This window comes from Ascaphus truei, chromosome 4, assembly GCF_040206685.1.
Source record: "Ascaphus truei isolate aAscTru1 chromosome 4, aAscTru1.hap1, whole genome shotgun sequence".
NCBI lineage: Eukaryota > Metazoa > Chordata > Amphibia > Anura > Ascaphidae > Ascaphus > Ascaphus truei.
This window is the reverse complement of record NC_134486.1, coordinates 308,884,686-308,896,042: the sequence shown is the minus strand read 5'-3', so window position 1 is coordinate 308,896,042 and position 11,357 is coordinate 308,884,686.

Here is an 11,357-nt window from a genome sequence, read left to right as displayed (position 1 = left end):
TTAACAGGTTAGACGTCCCATCGCCATATAGCTCCATTATTTGTGGGTGACTGACACAAGTTAGGCTTCTCTGAGGACCTTTATATCCTCCCTATTATCTATTCTGTCGTACCATGAGTGCATGCTAAAAAGGGACTCATGTGACCTCGGTCACTATCTTTTCTGTATTCAGTATTTGTCCCGGAAGGCAGTGTAGGGGTTAATCCTGTGTAGGGCCTGCATTATTACATGTATAGCAGGGTCCTTCCCCCGGTCCCCTGGTTCCCCCCCGTCCCCCGCTTACCTCCGCTACAGCGGGGGAACTTGTAGGAGTTGTGGAGCGGCGACTACGTTGCCGGAGGTTCCCGGTGGCTCCCTGTGCAGGGCGCCGCCATGTTGAGGCTGCGCATGCATGCGCAGTGAGATCACGCATGAGCGAGAGGCGGCCATTAGATAAACAGGCTCCGCGGGGACTACAAGCCCCATAATGCAGAGGGGCAGGTAGTCGGGTGCTCAGATAGACCAATAGGGTGCGCAGAATCTCCTGCAAGGAGATACATACATTTGGCGCACTCAGGGAAGCACGCCAGTCAAAGCTGGGACATCAAAGGGTAAGGGTGTAGGTGCAGGGCGTCAGTAGGCCCCTGCACTAGGCCAGAGACCCCCTGTTAGACCCCAGCTAAGCCCGACTCCCACATAGCTTTTGGCTGCTATAGGGACAGGCCCTTAGACAGTGACACTGCCCCGCTTAGCATCATTAGTGTCAGGGACACAGCAGAACGCTGCATAGCAGTTGTGGCCTATGGTCTGGGACTAGACCACCACCGAAAGGCACAGAGACTATCTTCACGGTGGGACACTCCAACCAGATACCACCCCACGTGGGGGGCAGACGCCATCGCGGACAACGTCGCTGGATCAGCGAATCCCTTATCTTCAGTTGGCCAGTCTACAAGTGCACCAACAGTAACACGAAGGTGTGGGTAGCGCTGTCACAAACATTTGGGTGGGTTGACTATGTTACACCAGGGTGGTTGGGTGCCATGGGGCACCTCAGTACTTTGGGGTAAACTTCACCAGGGTGTGGACACGGTGGTGGGTTACGGCTCTGTGAGGCCTGAGTGGTTCTGTTATTATAGTTACTATTCTTACGCGTTCAGTAAACTTGTATACCATACCGGTGTGTATTACTTATATAGTGTCCTGCACAGGGTTATCCAACACTGTTAGGATCCCGCGCAGGTGGAGACGCTGTCACCAGATGGATCAGGTACACCCCAGGCTCCCAGCAGCGGAGGTTCAGGCCCTCCTGGTAGCCACAGGTAACGCACCACAGTGTAGCCGCCATATCACCCAGGGGGTGGGGAAAGTGCGCTACACATGTTAGTATCTAATATGTTGCTAATTAAAGCTCAGTGTCTGGCACTGCCCAGTTTCTAGAAGTTACTGGAAGGGTCACATGACCGGTGTGATTGTTCTGCAACATATAATCTGCCCAGATACTGGGGTAGATTATTGGCCTCAGCCACTGGGTATAAAAAGTGGGGATCCACCATTTTGTAGCCAGACCCTATTTAACATCTAAGAGGATCACCTTAACATCCAGAGTGCCTGAGGTAATTAGGACACCTTTATTGTTTTGTAGTGCTAGGGCAAGTTCCAGTGTTAGGAAGGCCGTTAGGAACCTATATCCAGTAGACCTACTCTAAAGTAGAGAGGAATTATGGCAAAGGAAATCACTGTGGGAGTCTGATAGCAGTTTCAGGGGTAACGCCCTGATCTGTCCTAAGCAGGGCAAAAGGCTCTCTGGGAGAGTGAGCCGTTACTACTCTCATAGCAAGAGGGAACTGAACTATAGAGTTTGAAAGTACTGAAAAACGGTCCTGTTTCACAAGAATGTGTGATTGCATCTGAAGAAGTGTTTCCCTGTTATAATAAACCAAGTACCTGGCGCCTTCCTCTTTATTCCAGCACCAGCTCCTCGTGCACGAATCCCCGTCCCCCATAAACCCTGAGTCACAGGTAAACTGCCGAGCACCTACACCTTTATCCAGGTCCCAAACCTGTTTAAAGTGACAGACTGTTAAAATCCTCTTCCTTTTCACTGTACCCCCTGTCCCTCTTGCAAGGGGTTGTGTTACACACAATATTTCAGTAGTCCACATGCTCCCCTCCACATCAGCTTCTCCCCCACATGATCTCTTCCTCACCAGCTTCTCCTCCACATGCTCCCCTCCTCACCAGCTTCTCCTCCACATGCTCCCCTCGTCACCAGCTCCTCCGCCACTTGCTCCCCTCCTCACCAGCTTCTCCCCCACACGCTCCCCTCCTCACCAGTTTCTACCCCACATGCTCCCCTCCCCACCAGCTTTTCTCTCATATTCTCCCCTCCTCACCAACTTTTTTGCCCCCCCTCCTCGCCTACTTCTCCTCACCAGCATCACCTCCACATTCTTTTCTCCTCACCTTCTTCTACCTTACATGCCCTCCTTTCTGGCTCACTCTCTCACTCTCTCACACACTCTCACTCTCTCACTCTCCCCCAACCCCATCTTTCTTTCATGTCCCATCTGTCTCACTCTCCCCCGGGCCCTGTACAGCAGTGGTTCAGGATCCATATGGTCCTACCAGCAACGGATTTCGAAATCCACCGCCCCATGGCACTTACATATGCCAGCCACCTCCTTTCTGCCACCCTCCTGCTCCTTCTGATTGGCAGCATCAAATGACACCGTGGGCGTCACCAAAGTGACATCACATGGCGTCTCGTTGCCATGGTAATGTGACATTGTGACATAATTTGACGCCGTGCTGTCACGTTGGTGACGTCCGCGGCATAATTTGATGCTGCGAATCGGAAGGAGGAAGAGGGTGGCAGCAAGGAGACAACAAGGAGGCTCCCAAGCATATGTAAGTGACTTCAGCCCCACAGTGTGACAAATGTGGCTGGGGGCATAAAATGTTGCCCCCAAAGGCCTGAGCCTTATGGGAAATCTGCCACTGGGCCCTAACCTTTGCCGGAGCGGGCCACCCTATGCCACCAGGCCTGCACTCCAACCCTGTTAGCTGAAGAACAGCTGGAACACTTTGCCAGGTGCTAAAATAGATGCTAGCCCTGGCATCAAAACATGACCTTAGAGCAGGCCTGTCCAACTCCAGTCCTTGAGGGCCACAAACAGGCCTGTTTGCGGCCCTCGAGGACTGGAGTTGAACAGGCCTGCCTTAGAGCCTTCGATGCACTTCCCCCCACCACTTGAAACATGCCCTTCAATAAAACGTGCACACAGGAAAAGTCTGGAGGTTCAATGGCCATGGTTTTTATTAAAATACCAATAACAGAACAGTAAATACCAAAAACCCTGCCAGAGTGATCCACAAAGGCTAGTAAGGCCAATGGAACTTAATCATGGTCTACATCCCTCGCCCTCCCCCCCAGCCAAGCAGTGCATAGCCCCAGCCAATCAGATGACTCTTCACCAGCTGTGAGAATGAGCCCCAGGTACCCGCTACACACAACACTGCCCACTCACCAATAAATGCCACCACTAGATATTACTGTACCCACAGAGCCTTGTCTGACAAGGTTAACCCCCACTTACTCAACAAACAGTCGCCATCAATGGGGCTATTTAACAACCCTTAAACTAGCCCCGCAGCCTCCAGCCCCGCCAGGACCATTTCCACCCCATTGTGAATAATGACATTAAATAAATCCAGGCCAAGTTCAGATAAATGCACCCCATCTAGCCGAAACAACCCATCTTTATCAGACCCAAAATCTGGGGGACAAACCACCCTGTCATCTGACCGCAGAACAACCATCCCACAGAATTATGCATTTTTCTCCTACTCTTCAACTGCCAGCCGAGCCCCCTCCAAATCTATGAACGTTGGTTGACCAAATCAAATTCCAAATTGTCCAACCTAACCTGAATCTGAGCCAAGTCCCTCCTGGTCACATGAATTAAGTCCAATGACTTGACTGATACTACGTAATTTCCCTGAACGTGGAGCAATAAAACCTGGGGAGGCCTCCTGTCCCTCGCAAGCACCAACAACTCTGGCAACAACTGGTCCCACTTTAAACCCCATTAAAAAACACTGCATGATTACCCCGCAGTCCCAAATTCCTCACGTATGAATGAACCTCAACCCACTTTTCGGCCCAATGAACATATGAGTCGCCGATTATCCACACGTCCATGGCAGCAACACTTAAAACACAACAAGGAAACAAAGCAAACAGTAGCGATCTAAACTATTCAACTAAACTAGCTGCATTAACGGTATGACTCCCATCTCCCAATCCGACAAATCACGTTAACACCCAAACCTAGTTTAAATGCCATGGTTATCTGTCACGGGTACTCCAGGGGCAGGTAGGACCTCGATGGCCGGAATAATAGGGGAGGCAAGGATTGTTGGGTTCACGGGCTGAGGTCGGTGGAAGGCGGCAAGCAGGATCATTGGGGTCACATTCTGAGGTCAGTGGCAGGCAGCAGGCAAGGATCGTCGGAGTCACAGGCAGGGGCCGGCAGCAGGACGGCAAGAACAGGGCAGGGGAGCAGGAACTGAGACCAGGGAACAGGAAACAAACGGGGACAAGCCAGATCACTAGCAAGGGCCTTTAATATGTACAGGACTAAACAGGAACAGAAGCAAATCAGAGCATGGCAGAAAGAGTCTGGACACAAAACAAAGGCAAGGGAGCAACAGGAAACAGGAAACTATAAGGCCAGAGGTCAGGAGCACCAAGAGGAGACAGACAGAGGAACCCAAGAGCAGACAGAAACAGCAGCACACCCGGTGGACAGACAAGGAACAGAAGGGGAGAGGGAGAACTAGGAAAATATGTAAGGGTGTATGCCTGACACCATCTCACCTTGTGACATTTGAGGACTCCCTTTATCTCTGCCACCAAAACATTTTTTTAATGCTCAAAAATATAACTCCTGATTTAAATAGGCATTCAATCTCCATCTTTGTCTTTAGGACATAAATATTGTATTAACCTTGTAAAATGAGGCCAAGACAGTATTGTCCCAATATTTAGCAGGTTTACAATTTATTGTAATCATAAACAGTACCATTATGTTTAAACAAACTTTAACCAACAGGGTTCGAGCTAGACTCTAGCCCTCAGTAGAAGTTGCTTTCCTAGTCCTTGCATGTAGATGGCTTTCTAAGTTTGAGCTGCGGAATTTATACCCTCTAACATTTCACAGATGATCAAAAAAGGCACAGGCCTCTATTATGTCACCACACCCCTCAGATATACCCCATCACGCCACATAAAGACCCCACACATAGACCTTACACCCTTCAAATAGATGCAAACACCCAATTATACATATGCACTGCAGACCTGCAGTGATTGCGCTGAAGCAAAAGGACCAGCTTGGTTTCCTGTTGCCGACTCCCTGCTTTGACTACGACTACCCGGATATCTCCTACCCCGACTCTGGCTCGTACAACGACTACGCTGTTCTCTCCAGTCCTGAACCCGGCCTGTTTGACTATGAACTGCGCACTCCGGACCAGTGCGCGCGGTCTAAGGTCGGTGATTTCACAACCCAACCTCAGTCCCGCGGTCCGGCCCCGGTTTGTGGCGAGCACAACCGTGACATTCTAGTGCTAATTGCATCCTTGACTTTTCTTGTTCCAATAGTTTCTTTACCTTTCAAATTTTATGAAGTTTCTTATTTACTTCACTGAACTGGTCAGTCAAAGCTGAATTTACTCCTGGCAAATTCTTCTACTCTCTCTTTACAGCAGGCATGTCAAACTCACGGGCCGTGGGCCGCATGCGGCCCACACCGAGTATCTGTGCGGCCCACCCAATGTGTCCCGGTTACGGCGGTGAGGAGGATGCGGCAGCTGGTAAGTATTCTGTGTGAGTGAATGCTGCCAGGTGATTGGATGAAGGGCCGCATGGGTTTGAATGAAGGAGGCGGTACTTAGAATGCCGGCCGGGATGCAGGGGATTGGTCGCAGGCAGGTCAGAGGAACCCGGGTGCGGGGCTTCCGCTTTGTGCACACGGTGAGTGTGTCTCTGCCTTCCCGCTCCTCTGCCTGCTGCGCGGTGTCCCCCGCCGGGCGGGCAGCCACAGGGACCCGAGGTAGAGGCGCTCACCCCCCTTGCCGCTGACCCCCCTTGCCGCTACACCCCCTTGCCGCTAACCCCCCCTTGCTGCTAACCCCCCTTTGGCGCTGACCCCCCTTGCCGCTAACCCCCCTTTGGCGCTGACCCCCCTTGCCGCTGACCCCCCTTGCCGCTTACCCCCCTTGCCGATGACCCCCTTTGGCGCTCACCCCCCTTGCCGCTCACCCCCTTTGGTGCTGACCCCCCTTGCCGCTGACCCCCCCTTGCCGCTGACCCCCCTTGGCGCTGACCCCCCTTGCCGCTGACCCCCCTTGCCGCTGACCCCCTTTGGCGCTCACCCCCCTTGCCGCTCACCCCCTTTGGCGCTCACCCCCCTTGCCACTCACCCCCTTTCTGCGCCCCCCCTTGCCGCTCACCCCCTTTCTGCGCCCCCCCTTGCCGCTCACCCCCTTTCTGCGCCCCCCCTTGCACCCTTGGCGCTCCCTTTGCCCCCGGTCCGCATGTTGCGGAAGATGGGCGTGGGGGCGGGCAGTGGTGGTGCGCGATCGCGAGGCTCAAAAAGCAGGCCTTTCTTCTGTCCCTCTTCCGTCCGTCGCTGTTCTCCACTTTGTGTGGGGTGTGGGGGGGGAGTGTGTGGGGTGTGGGGGGGAGTGTGTGTATGTGGGGGGGAGTGTGTGTATGTGGGGGGGGAGTGTGTGTATGTGGGGGGGGAGTGTGTGTATGTGGGGGGTGGGGGAGTGTGTGTATGTGGGGGGGTGGGGGAGTGTGTGTATGTGGGGGGTGGGGGAGTGTGTGTATGTGGGGGGGTGGGGGAGTGTGTGTATGTGGGGGTGTGGGGGAGTGTGTGTATGTGGGGGGGGAGTGTGTGTATGTGGGGGGGGAGTGTGTGTATGTGGGAGGGGAGTGTGTGATGTGGGGGGGGGGAGTGTGTGTATGTGGGGGGGGAGTGTGTGTATGTGGGGGGGGAGTGTGTGTATGTGGGGGGGGAGAGTGTGTGTGGGGGGGGAGAGAGTGTGTATTTGGGGGGGAGAGAGAGTGTGTGTGTGTGTGGGGGGGGGGGGAATGTGTATCAGTGGCTGTGTGTGTGTGTGTGTCTGTGCAGGCCAGCAGAGACTGTGTGGGTGTCTGTGCGTGGTCAGTGTCTTTGTTGGTCTGTCTGTGTGTGTGTCTGTAGGTCAGTGGCTGTGTACGTCTGTGCAGGACAGAGAGAGAATGGGGGGGAGAGAAGAGAGGGGGAGAGAGCGAGAAGAGGGGATTGAGCGAATGGGGGGGGAGAGAAGGGAGATGGGTGGGGAGACAGAGAATAGAGGGAATTGAGCGAATGGGGGTGGGGAGGGAAGGGAGAGAGAATAGGGGAGACAATGGGAGAGGGTGAGAGAAAATGGGGGGGAAGTAGAGAGAGAATGAGGACAGGACCGCCAACAGGCCCGGTGAGTCAGTCAACCACCCTCTCTCTCTCTCCCCCACCCTCTCTCTCTCTCCCCCACCCTCTCTCTCTCTCCCCCACCCTCTCTCTCTCCCCCACCCTCTCTCTCTCCCCCACCCTCTCTCTCTCTCCCCCACCCTCTCTCTCCCCCACCCTCTCCCTCTCCCCCACCCTCTCTCTCTCCCCCACCCTCTCTCTCTCTCCCCCACCCTCCCTCTCTCCCCCACCCTCTCTCTCTCTCTCTCCCCCACCCTCTCTCCCCCACCTTCTCTCTCTCTCTCCCCCACCTTCTCTCTCTCTCTCCCACCCTCTCTTTCTCCCACACCCTCTCTCTCTCCCACTCTCTCTCGCTCTCTCCCACTCTCTCTCTCTCTCTCTCTCTCCCACCCTCTCTCTCTCTCTCCCACCCTCTCTCTCTCTCCCACCCCCTCTCTCTCTCTCCCACCCTCTCTCTCTCCCTCTCTCTCTCCCACCCTCTCTCTCTCTCTCTCTCTCTCCCACCCTCTCTCTCTCCCACCCTCTCTCTCTCCCACCCTCTTTCTCTCCCACCCTCTGTCTGTCACCCTCACCCACTCTCTCTGTTTTATCTTAACTGGACTATACCTACACCGAAATAACCTATTCTGCTTTCTTCCAGATCTGACTCAAGTTTCACATGGGAGACATCGGAAGACAGGTAGGGAACACCTCCCCTCGAGTATAGTACCTTGAGGGACTGCGGATCAGGTAAGATCCCAGGCGGGATTGCTGCTTTGGAAATTGTTAAGAGGGGGCATCCTAACACTGGTTAATGGGTTCAGAAGTCATTCACGTCTGGCTTTTTTTGGTTACACACACACACACACACACACACACACACACACACACACACACAAACACATACACACTACTTTTCGAAATAAACCTACGTTTCTATGAAAATTTAAGTTTTTTTTTTTTGCGGCCCACCTAGACTTAAACCTTGTTTATTTGGCCCTTGTTAGCATTTGAGTTTGACATGCTTGCTTTACAGTATCAGAATCGCTCCAGGCTTTTTCATAGGTAAAACATACAGAACACCTACAAGCTCACTCCCTCCCACATTTAAATGGTTAAAAGCTCACTCCATGACATCTCCAACTATCAGGGGAACTTGCCTGCATGCAGTGTGATTGTAACAAATCTATTACAGAGTGCTTTTCCTGGTAATGTACAGGTTAATAAAAGCTTCAATCAGACTTAGAACTTTTGCAACTTATATTGACAGATTTATTATAAATCATTCTTCCTGGCAATGCACAGGTTATTAAGACTTTATATTAGTGTAGGGACCCTTGAAACGTGGTCTGCCGTGAAGTTTGGCTCAAGGGCTTACAACAATTTGGCCAAAATGTTAAACTAAAAGACCATTTTACTTATTAGTTATTTATACATGTATATTTAGGCACTGTACCGTATATAAGTTTTTCTGGATGTGCACTGAGCTTTCTCTGTGTTTTATGTTATGTCTCTGGTTTTAATTTTTCATAGGTATCCTTCTATGTACTTATCTCTGTGCTGAGACTGCGAAGGTCCTCCCAACAGACTCAGGTCAGTGCTAACTTGATCAATGAGTCCCTGATTCTTGGCAGCATCAGTGTATGACCTCTCCAGATTATTCGACATGTCCTTCAACTGGCTCTCCAGTTGGTACCTTTCTTTCTCCAAAAATACACACTTAGGGCTGGGACCCGCTGCGCCCGGCGGCACGGGCGGCCACACGAGCGTTCCCCACCAGCAGGGGAATCCTCCCGAGCCGGTCCCAGTCCCCCCTGGCTGCACAGCTCACTACACGCTGTGACGCGTCAGCCGCTAGGGGATTCAAGAGAATTGTAATCCCAAGCGTCGACACGTCACGTGGTGTGGCTGTGAGCCAATGAGGAGGGGAGGCTTCAGGAGGAGGGGAGGCTTCGGGGAGCGGGGAGGAGTGTGGAGGGAAAGCAGCGTGAATGCCTGTCTGTGTGTGTGTATGTGTGTGTCTGAGTGCCTGTCTGTGTGTGTGTCTGAGTACCTATCTGTGTTTGTGTATGTGTGTGCCTGAGTGCGTGAGTGCTTGCCTCGGTGTGTGTGTGTGTGTGTGTGTATGTGTATGAGTGCCTGCCTGTGTGTGTGTGCATGTGTGTGTATGTGTGCATGAGTGTCAGCGTGTGAGCCCGCAGCATCTCCTGAGCCCGAGGAGGGGGGGTAGCGGGTCCCTTCGCTTAAACCACGCCCCCCCCCCTCCCACTCCCGCCCCGGCTCCCGCTCCCTACAGACTGCATATCGCGGTCTGTGTATGTCAGCGCCCCGCCTGTCTGCAGTGCGGGCGCGCTGACTGAGGGAGCGGAGCCTTAGCCTTAGAAATCGCTGCAGACAGACAATTCTGTAGCCCAACCTTGGCTTCTTGCTCTTTATCCTATCGCCCCAAGAGACAATTAATCTGATCCCATGCAGATTGAAGTGCCTTTGCTAAGGCATCTTTAGCTAGGTTCAAGGCTTCATCTTTCTTTTGCCCAACCTTTTCCTTTGCCGTCAATCCTGGGACGTGTCTGCTAGTCACTCTAGGTTGCTGCATATCTCGGCTCCTATCTGACACATGCTTTCCTGATGTTGCAGGGTCATCTTTCATTCTTCCTGCAACTTCCACGATAAGCTGATAACCTTTCTTCTTCTTTTTCTTCCTCTTTACATTGGGAAGCTCTGAAGCACCAGCGGTACCGTGCTCACACTTATTGCTCAAAACGTCTGTATGTTCCCCATACTCATGCACATAGAATTAGAAATGGGTGTCTCGGGCTCTGCACAGGAGTCAGTGAGAGCCTCACTTATCTTTAAACTGGGAGACATATAATCAGAATTAGGGAAACCACACTCCAGAAAAAACAGTGAAAAATGAACACGTCTTTAAAGCAGAAACCTTGCAATTAGACAGAGATGTGCAGCACAGCAAAGAAACCAAAAAACGTGGGACTTGCTTTTAAAGCTGAGTCTTTAGAATCAGTAATGGAACTATCACACATTGCGGGGGAATCACATAGTATAGGAAAAACAATGGGAAGTACTTGTCTTTGAAATGGGAATCTGTGAGTCAACAGTGGTCGCACCAGGCACTGCAGAGTAATCAGGGAAATATATGCTTATCTCTGAAGTGGGGTCTCTAGAAGCAGCAGTTGTTACACCAAGCACTGCAGGGAAATCAGCTTGTTTCTGAAGAGGGGTCTTATTTTAAAACAACAGGGGTTAAATCAGGCACTGCAGAGGATTCAAGGAAAAGTGCACCGGTCTTTGAAGCAACAGCTTTAGAATCAACAATAGAGGTTTTAGACAAAACCAGTGTACCTATCCTTACAGTGGGTGCTGTGGAAAGTTTGCTTCTTGGGACCGGAAAAGCCATTTCAGTTGGGTTCCCCATAGAAAGGAGAAGGCCTTTCTCAGGGACAAAAATCAGCAAAAGTCATAACAAGCCCCACAGAAGGAATAATAATTAAAAAAAATACTTATCTTTCCCCACGAAAAGAGGAAGGGGTTTTTCCTGAGGGTGATGCAGGCAGGCAGCAGAGTTTATTTATTTATTTTATTTATTTATAAAATGTTTTACCAGGAAGTAATACATTGAGAGTTACCTCTCGTTTTCAAGTATATCCTGGACATAGTTAATGACAAATAATACATGGTTACAAATACAGTTACATCAAATGAACAGGGTATACATTATATACAATACATTGCATGTACAGCTAGGGGAGATGTATATTATAGGCTTATGTTTCTGCCAGCGAGATCCTGGAGTGGCCTTTGTTTTTTGTAACGGACCCTAGGTATCAGGTGCAGGAGAGGATCTCAGTGACCGGT